Genomic DNA, 16,893 nt, shown 5'->3' with positions numbered 1-16,893 from the left:
ACCAGGGAACACACTCGGCAACTCTGGGCATTAAGCTTGCCTCATCTCCACAACGGCCCCCTACAGACGCCGGGGATATTTGGTTTCACCTTGGAGATACCCAGAAAGGGACCATCTCACAGGGAAAACCAGGACGGGTTCCCCAGCGGTCTTCAGCACCAGGATACTCCATGGAGTCGCAGTGCGCTTTACAAGTACACCCACAGTTACATTTACATTTTCATAGTTAGGCTCAGGTTTCACTCATACAAAAACTAGTGAAATTCAGCAGTTATAGTTAACTGATCTAACTATAACTTGCGCCCCCAAAATGCACTGCATAGGACCTCACACATTACATCACTCAAGACGTTGTCAGTGAAACAGAGTAACAGATGTGCATAATAGGGTGTTGCTAAGAACTGGCCTCTCAACTAGAGTAATGTCCATACATATTAGTAGTGTGTGCAGAAAGTAATGCCTGAGAAAGATAACTCTCTTTTTGATGACAAGTGTACATAGTATCCAAGGTAACTGTCATGTATAAGAGCTCCCCATAATATAATGTGGACAAGGAATGATGTCTCTACTGAGATCTCACTCTTGCTTGGCAAGTCAGCATAGTAGGGTATACTAATAATTGGTTTCTCCATTAACAACTCTCTCTAGCATAAAAGATGTACATAGATAAATATACATGAAGGAGCACTTGTGCACTCCCAGGAGATGGAACTGTCAATTTCAGTCAACATTCCATTACAGTACTAATATTGAAATCCAACTAACTAGTAAGTAAAAAAATCACTAGTAATTGTAAAAAAATGTATAACAATAAAATAATGTAACAACATTACTAATCTGCAACAATGTACTAAACTATATTAAAAACTCTAAAACAAACAATGTAACCAACTTCAGTCATTTAAAATATTTTCTTCTAAGTCTGATCAGCAGACATGATTAGTTTTAGACCAGTATTAGGCTATGAACAATAAATATATCTGACAAGTTTGTAATAAGCGAACTTTGAAAAAAAGAATTCAGCAAAGTGACTAAGAAACAGTTCAACGTGATAAACTATTGGTTTTTTGACACATTAAAAATGTACCCATCCACAGATATTTGCCTGTACACAGATGACTTTCTGTTCTGAGATAGTTCACACTTCAGAAGCTTGTACATCTTTTCTATGTGTGCACACACTACCACCTCAAATACCATCCACTTGTGTCACTACCAATCCAACCTTTTTAAAAAAGGCTGTATTTTTCTCCTTCTTTAAGCAAATCATTTGTTCTTGTAAAACAATGACACCTTCCAGGATAAGCTTGATAGGAACATAAATACTTCTCCGATCAACCATTTTTTTCTGATTTTCCACAAAGTTATTGTTTCCTGGTTCTTCAAAATGGAATAACCTTCATTTTTATTCTCCAGATACGTTGTCACATGGAAGTTTTCTTTTCAACAATCTCTGTTTTCCATTTTCCATCTCTGCTAAATAAATTATGACAGTGATTCAACACTATATTGTTAAAACTTCTGTATGTTTTTTCACCCACAGTAAAATATGTATATTTAGCGTACTACTAACTTGTCATTCCTTTCACCTGAAAAATCCCACATCCCCACCCAGTGCATCTTTCCATTTTTTTTAACAGGTAAAGTGAAGCATGGCTTCAAATCTGTAGTTGAGATACCTACAAACATTGCAAGATCAATATAACGTAATTAACCAGCAATTTTATAATGAATACCTTAAAAATTGGCTGGCCTGAAATCTCTTCAAGATCATACAAACATACCATACACAGCTCAAAGTAACAAAGCAGGTGGCTTCCCCTGTATTGCATAACATACACTTTCACTATTGACAACTCTGTACAAGGTAAAAGCTGGTTCCATAAAGGTGTACAGAGGAACACATTCCTCTTGACACACCTTTGGTAAGACTGAGGAGGGTGTTGCACTGTAGAAACATCAGTAGCCCCACATAAAATTCTGAAATAGGTAAAGGATGTGTATACCAGGGTTTAGGAAAACACTAGGGGGTCGTAAAACCACCCTGACTTCCATGGTAGTGGAAATCAACCGTCCATCGGTACCTCGGCAATACCAGCGGTCCTATAGGTTCAACCACCCAAAAATCCCAACTGCTATGGAACAACACCAAAAAAGACTGCCTGTAGTGGGCGGAGCTGGTGTAAATCCATTTGTGGCAGTCAAATTTGCGGTAGAAACATAGTAAACCTCTGCCAGGCCAGCAGAGTCACCGCACAGAAAATTAGGATTCCCCCAATGTGACAGTGGTACGTTCCACTGTTCTCGACCACCGCGATCGCAAACAGTGATGAATGGGAGAGCCGGCAAAAGGGCTGTTGCATACACATTGCTGCGGACGCTCCGTGACAAATATGACGGTTGACAAAAAAAAAACACCACAAGGCCACCAAGTGCAAACATCAAACTAGCTCTGCTTCCAAAAATACCTTACACACCCCAATGACACACCCCATGGCAAATTCAAAAAATACAAATCCCAGGACAACACACACAATACACCTGAAAGCAATACCCCGTTTTGACACACCCCCATAGCTGAGTATAAAACCAGCCCCTTCCATGACCGGAATCCTTTGCACTACTCTAGCCCTGAAGCAATCAAACCATGCAGCACAATGGATAGGCAAAACACAACACATCTCACCAGCACAACAACACACACACCACCCACACCACCCTCACAACTGCACCTAAAAACCAAATGCCCAAATTCACAGAGAGTGAGCTGCCAGTCATGGTAGATGAGATATTCAGAGTAGAACCACAATTTTTTGGTCACCTGGTCCGACACCATTATCCACCAGAGCACAGATGTGAGAAAGGATAGTCAACAAGGTCAATGCAGTAGGTACCACCCCGCACTCTAAGCAGGAAATCATGAAGCAGTGGCATGACCTGAAGACGGTGGTAAAACAGAAGATGAACAAGAACTGTCAGCTGGCTCAGATTATTGGCGGTGGCCCTCCCATTCCACCAAAAACATTCACTGCATGGGAGGAGAAGATGCTTGCCCTACTGCATTCAGATAGTCTCACAGGAATAGCTAAGGGAGTGCAGGCTGATAAGGACAAACACATGTATACCATTACACTGCTATGTACTGTCTTGCACAACCACAAACCTACATCTCCTAGGCCCAAGTACATCCATATGCACCACAATGCCCAACACAGGTCTCACAGATGTAACATCCACTCCATCTAAATCACCCCACATTTAGCCTGCAACATTCCCAGGGTTGCATGTGTACAGGTAGCAAGCACTACAACTCTCACCAGGCCTCCTCTCCCACCCCTGAGCAGTATGGAGCTCACCCCCCCAAACAGAAGCATGTGGCAGACATTGGATTATTTACAACAAACACATTTACAGGTCGGTAGCCATCTTCCAAGGAAGGGCCGTTAGTGGGTGTGAGGCCTGCCCCACAACTCCCACCAGGCACCCTTTCCCACCCCTAAGCAGGATGGAGCACTCCCCCATGTCCAGAAGCATGTGGAATCCATTGTATGGTTCACCTTTACCCCACAGGTAGGTAACGATCTTCCCAGGCGGGCTGCTGGTGGGTGGGAGGCCTACACTACAATTCCCACCAGCTTCCCTGTCCCACCCATGAGCAGGATGGAGCACACCCACCCAGCCAGAAGCATGTGGCAGATATTGTATTACAACAAACAAACTTACAGGTAGGTAGCCATCTTCCCAGGGAGGGCTGCTGGTGCATGGGAGGCCTGCACTACAACTCCCACTGGGCCCCCTGTCCCACCCCTGAGCGGGATGTAGCACTCCTCCACCCCAGAAGCATGTGTCAGCCATTGCATTGCTCACCTACACCTAACAGGTAAGTAGACATCTTCACAGGGAGGGGTGTTTGGGGGTGTGAGCCCTGCCCCACAACACCCACCAGGCCCCCTGTCTCACCCATGAGCAGGATGGAGCACTAAAACACACTCCCAGTAGCATGTGGCAGCCATTGTATGGTTCACATTCACCTAACAGGTAGGTAGCCATTTTCCCAGGGGGGGCTGTTGGTGGGTGAGAGGCCTGCACTACAGCTCCCCCCAGGTCCCCTATCCCACCCCTGAGCTGGATGGAACACACACACCCATCCAGAAGCATGTGTCAGCCATTCAATCACAACTAACAAACGAACAGGTAGGTAGCCATCTTCCCAGGGAGGGCTGCTGGTGGGTGGGAGGCCTGTACTACAACTCCTACCAGGCCCCCTTTCCCACCCCTGAGCAGGATGGGGCACTCCCCCTACCCCAGAAGCATGTGTCGGCCATTGCATTGTTCACCTACACCTAACAGGTAGGTAGCCCTCTTCACCGGGAGAGCCGTTTGGGAGCCTGAGGCCTGCCCCACAACTCCGACCAGGCCCCCTGCCTCATCCCTGAGCAGGATGGAGCACTCCCCCACCTCCAGAAGCATGTGGAAGCCATTGTGTGGTTTGTCTTCACAGGAAGGGCTGCTAGTGGGTGGGAGGCCTGCACTACAACTCCCACCAGGCCCCTTGTCCCACCCCTGAGCAGGATAGAGCACTCCCCCTACCCCTAGAAGCATGTGTCAGCTATTGCATTGCTCACCTACACCTAACAGGTAGTTAGCCATCTTCACAGAGAGGGGTGTCTGGGGGTGTGAGTCCTGAACTAAAACTCCCACCAGGCCACCTGTCCCATCCCTGAGAAGGAGGGAGCACACCCGCCCAGCCAGAAGCATGTGTCAGTCATTGGATTACAACAAACAAACTTACAGGTAGGTAGCCACCTTCCCAGGAAGGGCAGTTTGGGGGTGTGAGACCTGCACTACAACTCCCACCAGGCCCCCTGTCCCACAGCCAAGCCGGATAGAACACTCCCCTCACCCCCAACCATGTGGCAGACATTGCATTCCCCTCATCAAACTAACAGTTAGGTAGCCATCTAAACTGGGGGGCTGTTTGGGGGTGGGGCCAGCACTACAACTCCTACCCGGCCCCCATGTCACACCCCTGAGCAGGATGTAGCACTCTATACCCCACCCATTAGTATGTAGCAGCCATTACATTCCCTTCAACAAACTAACTGGTAGGTAGCCATTTTTCCAAGGAGGCTACTGGTGGTTTGGAGGCCTGCACTACAACTCCCACCAGGCCCCTGTCCCACCCCTGAGCAGGATGGAGCACTCAAACACACAGCCAGAAGCATGTGGCAGCCATTGTATGGCTCACCTTCACCTAACAGGTAGCTAGACATCTTCCCAGGGAGGGCTGTTTGGGGGTGTAAGTCGTGCCCCAACAACTCCCACATGCCCCCCTGTCCCACCCCTGAGCAGGATGGAGTATTCAAACACACAGCCAGAGAGATGTGCCAGAAAGTCCACCCCAATGTGACAATATAACAGGTATGTAGCCAGTGCATGACCCCACCATTCCTCTTAAAAAGCATGGAGCCATATGACAACACCAGCCCTCCAATCCCACCAAAATTGACCCAGATACAATAACAAATTACAGTGTGCAGACAGTTAAGCATATGCAACTGTCACAGAAACAAAAGTGTGACTTACCAAACCCCATGTTGGACAAATAAGGGCACAAACATGCACAGCACTGAATGCTATCTGTAAATTTCATGGGGCTGAGCTTGAAGGACCATATGAAAGCAAAGCAAGCATGGTCTGTAGAACAAATACATCAAATCACATGGGTATCTATGGGTTGACAATGGCTAGTTCATGTGCAGCTGTAACACCTGTCGGGCAGAGTAATAAGCAAAGATGCTTCACATAATGTCGTAGTGCCGCTAGTTGTCAGATGACATGTCCTCGTAATCACAAAATCTGCACATGGGGCATGCTACCCATTGACATGTCACACCATGGAAAAATAATGAATGTACCGCCACATCATGTCATGAAGCACATTACTGTACAGACATACAATGTGAGAACTAGTAAAGTGTTTGCTGCATAACCTGCCAATAAGATACATTGGACACCACACTTGAGGGGTGCACGTCAATGACCATTTCCACTCTGTCCCACAGGTGACCAAGAAATGACTGCAGAGGATGACAACACCAACCTGCAGAGCCAGTTTGCACCCCCGTAACATGGACTATCCGATGATGACTTCCTGGATCTCGAGGGTGCAGAGCTAAAAGCCGGCCCATCTGGCATGCCAGGATGCAACAGGTCCCAGGACCCCACTGTCACCCGCACCACCACATCAGCAACAACAATGACACTGTCTCCTGCTGTTATGACCTGTGCGGCCTCCACCAGGATGACCACCCCACCCCCCACCAACTGAGGAGGCCAGGTAGAATTTGCAGGTGTGTACAGTGGTGAAGAAACAGGTCTGTGACAGCAGGGCAGGTGGGAGGGCAAGGAAGAGTCAAAGACGAACCGTACACTGGGACCAAATCCCTGGACAATATCACCAGAGTCCTTGGGGCCTATGAACAGGCTCAGGAGGATTCTTGTGTGCTCCGCCTGCTGCTGAGGTCCATTGACGCCTGCATGAGCCAAATCGTGGACCTCTTGGGGCAGCTAGTGGCGGTTCTAAGGGACAGGCCTGCATCACACACAACATCTGCACCTCCCTCTGGTGGTCTACAGGATGACAGTGACACATTCTCCCCTGCAGCCACTGAGAAGGGGTACTCCTTAGACCCCACTGGCCCGCAGCAGAGGCCCCCCCTACAAATTGACCAAGGCGCCATCCAAAGAAATCCCAGGGAGGATTCCCTGGCAAAGCACCTGCCAAACGTCAGTCAAGGAGCCAGCTATGATGGCACCCCTCTTCACCTTGCCATTGACTTTGTTGGCTGTCCTTCCCCACACTGCCGGGTTAATGGCATCCATATGTTGGACTGAGCCAACACATCAATGTGGTGACTACTCGATTGTCTCCTATTCCATCACTGACAACTCTTTGCTTCAATAATCACCTTTTTGTAAATATTCACTCCCCTGTCTCATGTACCCATTGTAAATAAACACTCCTTATACACCTATGTCATTGTGTGCACTCCGTTTTTATCACAGGATGTGCAAGTTCACCATGATCGCAATTTACCATGAGCATGGATTGTTTATAGGCAAGGAGAGGCTGAAGAGACCTAGGAAAACACAACAGAACAACATTCACTAGTCAGGCGGTGGCATCACACCCAACACACAACACTTGTCATCAAGGTACACCAATCTGCACACATTACAATGAGCAACAGTACCGACATAAACATCCTGTAGCTGAGCATAACTAACCTGGCCCAGAAACAACTGATTTTGCACTAGTTGCAGGCGGTGTATAGCGTAGGCCGGCGCGCCATTATAGATTATGTTCCCATAATCAAGGCACGAGAGCACCATTGCCATCACAATTATCTTAAGTGCAGGGAGGGAGAAAAAGCGGGAAATTTTCGTAATTGTCCGGAGGGAGAAGAAACAGGAAGATACCACCGAGCTGACCTGGGTTTGTACAGAGAGTTGAGAATTGAGGAAGATCCCGAGGGTTTTAACTTTAGGGACCGGGAGTGGGGGGACACCAAGTGAAGGGGGCCAAAAGGAGGGGGACCAGGGGCTGCAACCACCTCCTGTCAAGACCAGCTCTGTCTTGTCAGGGTTGAGTTTGAGGTGGTTGCAGTTCATCCAGTCCTGAATGAATAACATAACGGTTTGAAAGTTCTGGGCAGAAGAAGGGGAGTGGGAAAGATTAAAAATTAGCTGGAGGTCATTGGCGTAGTTGAACACCGTGACCTCGAGCTGCTGCAACATAAAAATAAGGGGATAGATGTATAAATTAAACAAAAGAGGAGATAAAGAAGAGCCCTGGGGGACGCCGCACTCCACCTTTCGTGAAGAGGCAGCGAAGCCAGCGAGATGGACAGCCTGTGCCCTGTCGCACAGAAAAGATTTAAGCCAAGAGAGGGCTGAGCCCTCTATGCCTGCCGCCCTGACACGGGTGAGGAGGATGGAGTGATCCACCGTGTCAAAAGCGGCGGACAGGTCCAGCAGGACAAGGGCTTGCGAAAGGTTGGTGTCAATACCCTCGCGGAGTCCGTCCATCACTGAGATCACTACCTTCTCCTTGGAGTGCAGAGGTCGAAAGCCCGCCTGACAGGGAGAGAGGCAATGGTTTGCCTCCACATAGGTGCTCAAAGTGCTGGTGACATGTGTTTCTAGGACCTTTCCCAAATAGGGCAAAAGGGAAATGGGGCGGTAATTGGATGGGGATAGGGGATCAGCGCCAGCTTTTTTTAGAATCGGGATAATGACCGCTGATTTGTGAGAGCTGGGGACAACACCGTTAATTAATGAATCATTGAGGAAAGTGAGGGGGGGGTAGGACAAGCCGAGAAGATCTCTCTTAGGACGTGAGCAGGACCAAAATCCAGGGGGGAACCCGACTTCACCCGTCGGAGCAGAGGAAGATGTGAGTCCTTGGTCAGCAGGGGGATACTAGCCAATTTTGAGGCAATTGGAGGGGGGGAAGTATTGACAAATGTTGACGAAGGAGGTGGGATGTTAATTTTGATCTGCGCGACCTTCTCAATGAAAAACTCATTGAGCGAGTTGCACAGATGTTGGGAGGGGGGAATCTTAGCCGTTGCTCTGTCGGATGCTGCCAGTTCATGAACGGTAGCAAAGATCTCTTTGGACTGGGACTCCGCCGCTGGTATCCTGCCTGAGTAGTATTCTGTCTTAGCCTCGAGGATGCCTTTTTTATAAGTCTGTAGGACAGAGAGGTATACAGATTTTAGTGAAGGACAATAGGCTCTCCTCCAGGCTCGCTCAGCTCTCTGTGCAGCTAATTTTTTCACCTTGAGGTCAGAGTTGAACCACCTGTTAGCTGCATGGGCCCGTTTGACCGTGATCCGTCTCAGGGGGGCGAATTCATCGCCCGTTTGAGTCAGCCAGTTATTGATGGTTACCAGTTGAGCTAAGGCAGCAAGACCTGAGAGGTCAGGACTGGTCTTGGACAAGGACGAGCAGAGGGACGGCATGTCGGCTTTGCCCCATTTCCTGATCCAGGTGTTCTTGGGGAGCAAGGGCTTAACTTCGGGGGCTAGGGCAAGGGAAAATGAAATAAGTGAGTGGTCCGACCAGGGACAGGGAAAATTTATGGGGGGAGTTGTGGGGACATTCAGAGCCCAAATTTGGTCCAAAGCATGACCTTGAATGTGAGTAGGGCTATGAATATGAGGTACAAAATTAAGGCTGGTCATGAGATCAGTAAACTCTATGGAATGGGAGCTTTCAGCAGGATCGTTTGGCCAGAAATTGAGGTCCCCTAAGACTAGAACTGACGAATTGTTTATCGCCAGTGTAGCCAGGTGCTCTTGGAAGCTGGGAATGAAAGATGGGGTGGATCGTGGGGGACGGTAGATGAGAACGCAGGTCAAGGGGATTTGATATGAGGTCGAACGCGCTACCAAGTAGTCTACTTCTGGGATTAGGGGGGAGGGGAGCATCTGGAAGTGGAGATCAGCGCAGGCTATCAAGGCCACTCCACCGCCCGTCTTGCCCTCCGGCCGATCCACTCGGATGGCAGAGTGTGAGGGGGGCAATGCAGCTAGAACGTTGGGCAGGGAGTCAGCCTTGAACCAGGTCTCAGTTAAAAACAGAAGGTCGGGTTCGTGCGTATCAATATAATCGAATAGCTCGTACTGATGTTGAACAGCTGACCTGGTAATGAGTACGGAGGCCGAGATGTTAAATACTGGTGTATGAGAAGTGAAAGAGGGGAGGGGGGTGGGGGTGGAGAGAAGGGCAAGGATATCAGCTGAGAAACAATATCCAGGGGAGAGCGAGGGGGCGAAGTGAACAAGCCAAGGGAAGTCACACAGGAGGATACAGAGGGTAGGAAAGAGCCTGAGGTCCAGTAGGAGCAAAGCTGAGGTAACGAATAGATAATCAGATGGGCAGAGTGGGATGCCCCTAGCCCCTGCCGGCCGCAGACGGGCGCAGACGGGCTTAACTCAGGCGCAACTCCGGCGCGCCTTTGTCGCGCCCGCTGCGCTCGTCCGCTGCGCAGACACATGGTGGCCGTTCAAATAGAGGAGTGATGAGGGGGGTGTGTCAAGGGTCCTGTGCGCCGGCCAACCCGACCCAAGATGGCGCCCGCGGCTGCTGAGAGCCCGCCCCAGCGATCAGCCCTCAGCCGGCCGCAGTGAAGCCCCTGAAACAAAAATTAAGTCAGTAACCTGTCAACTTTGAACACAGGTTATTTACAGCGCAATTTGCTCTGCCCTGTCACACATTAAAATGTGTACCCATTGGAGAGTCCTTCACAACACTGTTTTGTGTACCTTCCGAGCAATATTACAAGTGACATGTGAGGGAGTCCATGCCAATGTTTACAATCATATACAGAAACATGGCATGTCTAGTCAGCAGTGGGGTAAATGTTACATTGGGATTGTGTGCACAATCTTGTGCCATTAGTTATGTGGCCACTGTGCACTGTTGAGAACAGCCCATTGGCTATTGACACACCATGATTTGTCCATAGGTGCTGTCAAAATGCTCCACCACCCAAATCACTGTCATTCTTAGAAATGTATAGCACTCATATCGAGGTAGCCACCACCTGAACGTAGCGGTGTGTCACTGCCAATGCTAAAGCCACACTCGCGGTAGTGATAGATATATACCCATGGTCAAAGCGGTTGGCATGCTCTGCCACCCAACTCACTGTGATTCTTAACAATGTATAGCACTCATATCACAGTAGCAACCGTCTGGCCCCTGCGGTGTGTCACCGCCAATGCCCAAGCACTTACAGCCAATGGGAACCGCAATCGCGGTAGCCTAATGCAATTTTGAAAATTGCGGTAAGTGTGCTCCGCCACCTCAGAGCCGGTCATTGTATGCAATTGAAAGATGCACAATCCCTTTAGTGACTGCCTGGCCCCTGCGGTGTGTCACCGTCAATGCTCAAGCCCTTACAGCCAATTGGAACCACAAACGCGGTAGCCTATTGCAATTTTGAAAATCGCTGTAGGCGTGCTCTGCCACCGCGGAGCTGATCATTGGATGCATTTGAAAAAGGCTGACCTGGAACACCAATTGCAGCAGCTTAGAACCACTGAAACTACCCAAGGGAGCTAAATATGTGTGGGAGAGAGCCTCACATTTCCACTGTTTCCAGACACTGCTGCCTGACACTCTTCACCGCCAACTGCTGCTGCTCCTGTCTCCTGGACCCAGACTCTTCTGCCTGACACTCTGCACCATCAACTGCTACTCCTGTCTCCTGGACTAGACACTGCTGCCTGACACTCCCCACCACCAACTGCTGTGGCTCCAGTCTCCAGCCATCGCTGCCTGACAACCCTGACCACCAACTGCTCCTGTCTCCTGGACCCAGTGATGTCGAGGACTGAGTAGATCAGGTCCTGTCCCTTCACCACCGAGGGGTTGGAGGTCCTGGTAGACGAGGTGCTCACACAGTATGGGAGGCTATATGGTGCTCCAGATGTCATGGTAAGTGTTTCAGAGTAGAAGTGAGAGTGCAGGGAGTGCACACATGAAGTTGATCTGCTGCAGTATGTGCCTGAGAGTTTGAGGTTGTGTCATACACTGAATAGCATGGTGACTCCAGGGAAAAGCCTATTTTTCACGTTTCACTGGCTGAACATCAGAATGGGAGGGACATGCATTGTTCTTTCTTCCATACAGTGACACAGCAGGTTGGTTAAGGACAGGACAGAAATTGCCTGTGTGAATGGATGTGTGGGTCCCTGATGTTCTTCACATGCTCATCTGTGATATTACCAATGGTTTACGTCCAGAGGTTACTGATGGAAGTGTGTCTGACTCGGAATTGCCACCATGTATGGGTCAGCACTATGCAGTATGCGCAAACCTTAAATGCCAGAGGTTGACACTCTTGGTGGTAATTCACCTATGCCCCAGCAGATTCTAGCACATTTGTACTGAGTACCTTCCATTTTCTTCGCAAGTGTACTGACTCACATGTGAAGGCACTGTTTATGCTCTCATATTGTCCCTGCATGTGACATTTCTGATGCCCCACATTATACCTCAGTGGGAGCCCATCTGGCCAGCACAGTCACTGCCCAATCTAACAAGGATACATCACTGAATGTACAGAGTGAAACATATGGGTGTTCTGCTATTCTATCCATCGAAGAGCTATCTCAGTCCTGTAGATTGCACATGACAGACCTTGTGAGAAGGGTGTGAGATTGTAAGATCATGTCCCTACATGTGACCTCCATGACACAGTGAGCCATTCACAGGGCAAGGACATTGAGGGCTGCACAGTGTTGAACACAGTGAGTCAGCACCAAAACATATTTGCAAAAGTAATATGTCTTGCTCAACCAAAAACTGGATAGCATATGTGGGCCCCCTAAACATAGCTTTCAGTGCTGGCATCTTGCATGTGTATGATATGGGCTGGTACTGTGTCTACCCTCATACCTGCAATGCATTTCTGTATGATTCGCCCATGCTTATGTACTATGTCAGATGCTGTATTGCCTCTGCTAGACATATCTGTGAAGTAGTGCTGAGTTAGTGTCATGCTCCTGTACTGAGAGGTAGGGGTACATAACCCTGTGTCACTGATTTCCCTCTTGTCTCCCATGCCTGCAGCTCAAAGACAGTCCACCAGTGTAAGGCTATGTGGAGGGCCATTGCACGCAGGGGCTGGGTGTCTCCAACCAATGGCGCACACACAGTCACACTAGATGGGATGACATCTGCCGGCTGAGCAAAAACCTGGCAGGGATGACACTGGGGGTGCCCCCTGGACTGGAAGGTTGGCGCGGTGGAGCATGGCACCACTAATGGCCCGCATCTTAGCAGTGACTCAGCCTAAGCTGGATGCACATTTGAAGGAACATCAGCAGCAAGCTGTTGTGAGTATTCTGGAACGGGTGACTTTAGTTGTGAGTGACTGCATGTGTTCGAAGCCTGGGCGAGTTCTGAGCTCTGTGATCTTGCTAGTGTGTTGCAATGGCTTGTAAGTGACCTCTGTGTGGGGTGCAGCTGTCATGCATTTTCCCTAACTGTACTTTATCATGTCATTGAAGTTATTGCCCTTGACATTGCATTCTGAGCTGTGGCCTTCTGGCATCATCTGCTTTGGTGTAGCCAGGGACATCCCATGGAAGGAAACAGCGCTGTACCTCATCTGAGAGTGCTTACTTCAATGTGTGCAATGCCTGACCTCAAAATTTTGAGGACTACACATCTGACAACAATGTGCAACTGTAGTTGTGCCGCAAAGTACAACATGGTGGATGGCATGAGCTCATGGCAATTGTGGACTGATAATTTATAGTCTGTATATGTGTTGTCCCCTTCTACTGCCTCCAGATTTGACTGCGGCAACATGTTGGGAGGTACATATGTTGCCCCCTCCAAAACCCAGGTATGCTCAGAGCGATCTGTTTGTCTGGTTACACGGAGCCACAGGCAGGCTACGTGGCTGTGTGGTCATCACATGGCTTACTTATGCCAAGTTTGCATGATAACACACAAAATTCGAGTTTAGAATTGAGGTAGCACAAAGTTACTGCACAGGGTGTTATGCCAAATGGGGATATCATCATCTTGCTTAGTGCTTTGCTTGCATATGATGTTTGTGTTAATGCCACTGAACTGACCTTACATCTCTGTCACTTGCAGCATCTACCGTGGGCACAGAAGGACAGAGGATGGACACCATTGGTGAGGCATCAAGCATTACTGCTACACATGAGCACACTGACGTGAGCAGCGCCTTGGAGGGGGACAACAGGAGTGTGCTTGAGGAATCACAGCCAGAGACACCTACTTCAACGTAATCCGACGCCAGCAGTGACACAAATATGTTGGCAGGCACAGGGAGCCGGAACTCTGCCTCCTCTTCCATCACACTGCGTCCAGTGCCCACCCTCCCAGCTACTTCCATTAGTGCTGCACATGCTCACATCAGTAAGAAGGGATGAGTGTCCTTCACCCTAGGCACCGCTGCCCCTGTCTCCCCTGCTGCCGTCAGTGTTGAGGCTGATGAACTTTTGCGCCTGCTGTGTGTGGGTCAGACAACTCTCCTCAATGCCTTCCTAGACCACGACAAAAAGTTGTCACAGGTAGTTGCCTTCATGGAGGGCATTCATTCAGATGTGTGGGGGCTACACCGGACTGCCCAGTCTTTGTCCTCCACAATGATGGCAGCCATTCTGCTGTCACAGGCTCAGAGTCCTACTCCAGTCCCTTTGGCCACACCCCTGCCAGTGCCTTCTTCTGACAAGAGTGACCACACACCACAGACCTCATTCTCAAGATACAGCACACGCAGCACACAACAGCAGCAGCACAAGCAGGCCAGAGCACAGACACCATCCCCCAAAAAATCCAAGTCCACCCCAGAGCGCAAAGGTAAAAGCCCTTCAGCTGACACTCAGGGGCAAAAAGCCAAGAAGCAGGCCTCAGGCTCACATGCCTCAAAGGCATCCCCAGCCAAGGACTCTCCTGTCCCAAAAGCATCTTGCAAAGAAAAGCAGACAGTTGCCGTGTCTGCTAAGAAGCTGGTGCCTGCTAAGAGTCCACATAAAAAGAGCTGCAAGACAGATTCACCACACCCTTAACTCCCATCCACACCCCTGTGAAGCAGGATAAGGAGGGCACGTAGGGGGTACACCTGGTAAACAGGGGATGGAGGGGCAAAGGCAAGGCCAGGCCAAGCGTAGCACTGGACCCTGTTGTGGCCGCTCCACCTCCCACTCCTACCAAGACAGGAAAGCAATTTTGACTCCCCAAGAAGTGGAAAGGCACCCCTCTACATCCTCCCACCCACACTGTATCTCACAGCAGCATGTCTCTGTCTCCACGTGCCACCACACCACCCGGTCCAAGCAGCCCTCTGGCTCCCAACACCACTGCCTCTACCTCAGCTGGTCCTCTCTCTCCCAGGTCAAGTCCTCCAACTGGCAATGACACTCAGCCACCTCCCAGTCCAACTGACAGCCAAGTCTGAGACAAAGTTGCCCTCACACATCTGTCTCTCCCATAGCAATGCCTGGACTGCCCATTGTTATCCCCCTAACTGTGTTGCTGACCATGGCAGTGTACAGTCTCATCCATTTCCTGTAAAAGATCTAATGCACACATGTGACTACTTTGCACTTTGAACTGGCCACTGGTCTAGGTGTTCATTGCTTTGTTTGCTCATTCCCTGTACAGCTTCTCATGTACCTACTCTGCACTTTATACTAGCCTCTGACCTTGATATTCATTGCTGTGTTTGCCCATTCCCTGTGCAGGATCTCATGCACACATGTACCTAGTCTGCGCTTTGTACTGGCCACTGGCCTTGCGGTTCATTGCTGTTTGCCCATTCCCTGTGCGGGATCCCATGTACCTACTCTGCACTTTGGACTGGCCACTGGCCTTGCTGTTCATTGCTTTTTGTACATTCCCTGTGCAGGATCTCATGTACCTACTGTGCACTTTGGACTGGTCACTGGCCTTGCTGCTCATTGATGTTTGCCTATTCCCTGTGCAGGATCTCATGTACCTACTCTGCACTTTGAACTGGCCACTGGCCTTAATATCCATTGCTGTGTTTGCCCATTACCTGTGCAGGATCTCATATACCTACTCTGCACTTTGTACTGGCCACTGGCCTTGCTGTTCATTGCTGTTTGCCCATTCCCTGTTCAGGATCTTATGTACCTACTCTGCACTTTATACAGGCCACTGGCCTTGCTGTTCATTGCCGTGTTTGCCCATCCCATTCCCTGTGCACGATCTCATGTACCTACTCTGCACTTTGGACTGGCCACTGGCCTTGCTGTTGTCTACTTTTGATGCCTATCTGTGTAATATGTGAATAAAGACAGTTACTCCTGTTGTCTACTTTGTCAGTGCCCTTGCTAAATGAAGGGTTTTATGTGTGGGTATGCTTTAATGTGATACATGTTCTGTATGCGACTTTAACATTGCCAATGGCTGATTTATCTTTTTCAGGGTTTTGCAGAGGTGACAGGCACTTCCGTTCTTCTTCACTCTGAGGCTTGGGGGTGCAATGATGGTTCTTTGTGATGAACTACTGTTATCATAATCAAACAATGGTGTTGTTATCTAAATTGTACACGTGTTGTTTGGATGCACTGACAGCTCAGAGTGCGATTCTATCCACAGGATTGCAGGCAGGCTGGCCAGGGTCCATCATGTTTGTGTGATCTTTCTTGAAGTGGGGACAGCAGTGTTGGTGTATGCTCATCTTGTGATGGCCAGTCATCCTAGTCACATCGGTAAATTCCAAAGTGTGTACTTGGGTGTTCATGAAGTGTGCAGTGTGAATGGGGTGACTTTGTCTGTGGTATTGATGTGTGTGCCTGCGATGGAAACTGCACACATGTGTCAAACTGGATTTGAGTGTCTGTTGGTTGGATTGGTCAGCCCTGTGCTTGTGATTGTGTGCACATGTGGGAGTTGTAGGTTGTGCACTGTGCAGTGTGTTGGTGTGTCCTTGCATTTCTGGGGACACCTACTTGTTGTTGGTGACAATTGTGAGTATGCAGCTTGTGTGTGGCTGGCACGTCAGTGTTGTGTTATGTTGATCAGCCATTTGTGTTCATATTGTTTGTGCTCACTGTGCAGACATCCTCAGCCACACTGACATTGAGGGTGTTTTTTCTCATGCATTTCTGTCATTTGAGAAAGTGTTTGATGCAGTGTAGCAAGTGGGATGTTGAGTTGTACCATCCCCTATCTGTGCTTATGTTAACTGCCCATTGTGAGTGGACACTCCATGTTTCTGTGTACGGTGCACTCCTGCCATGTCCACTACGGAAATACACACAACTTTACTCTCATGTTAGCTATCCCCTTAGGTTGCCAGTGTGTGTC

The sequence above is a fragment of the Lissotriton vulgaris genome, chromosome 3_1 (genome assembly GCF_964263255.1).
Source record: "Lissotriton vulgaris chromosome 3_1, aLisVul1.2, whole genome shotgun sequence".
NCBI lineage: Eukaryota > Metazoa > Chordata > Amphibia > Caudata > Salamandridae > Lissotriton > Lissotriton vulgaris.
This window is presented reverse-complemented; position numbering follows the sequence as displayed.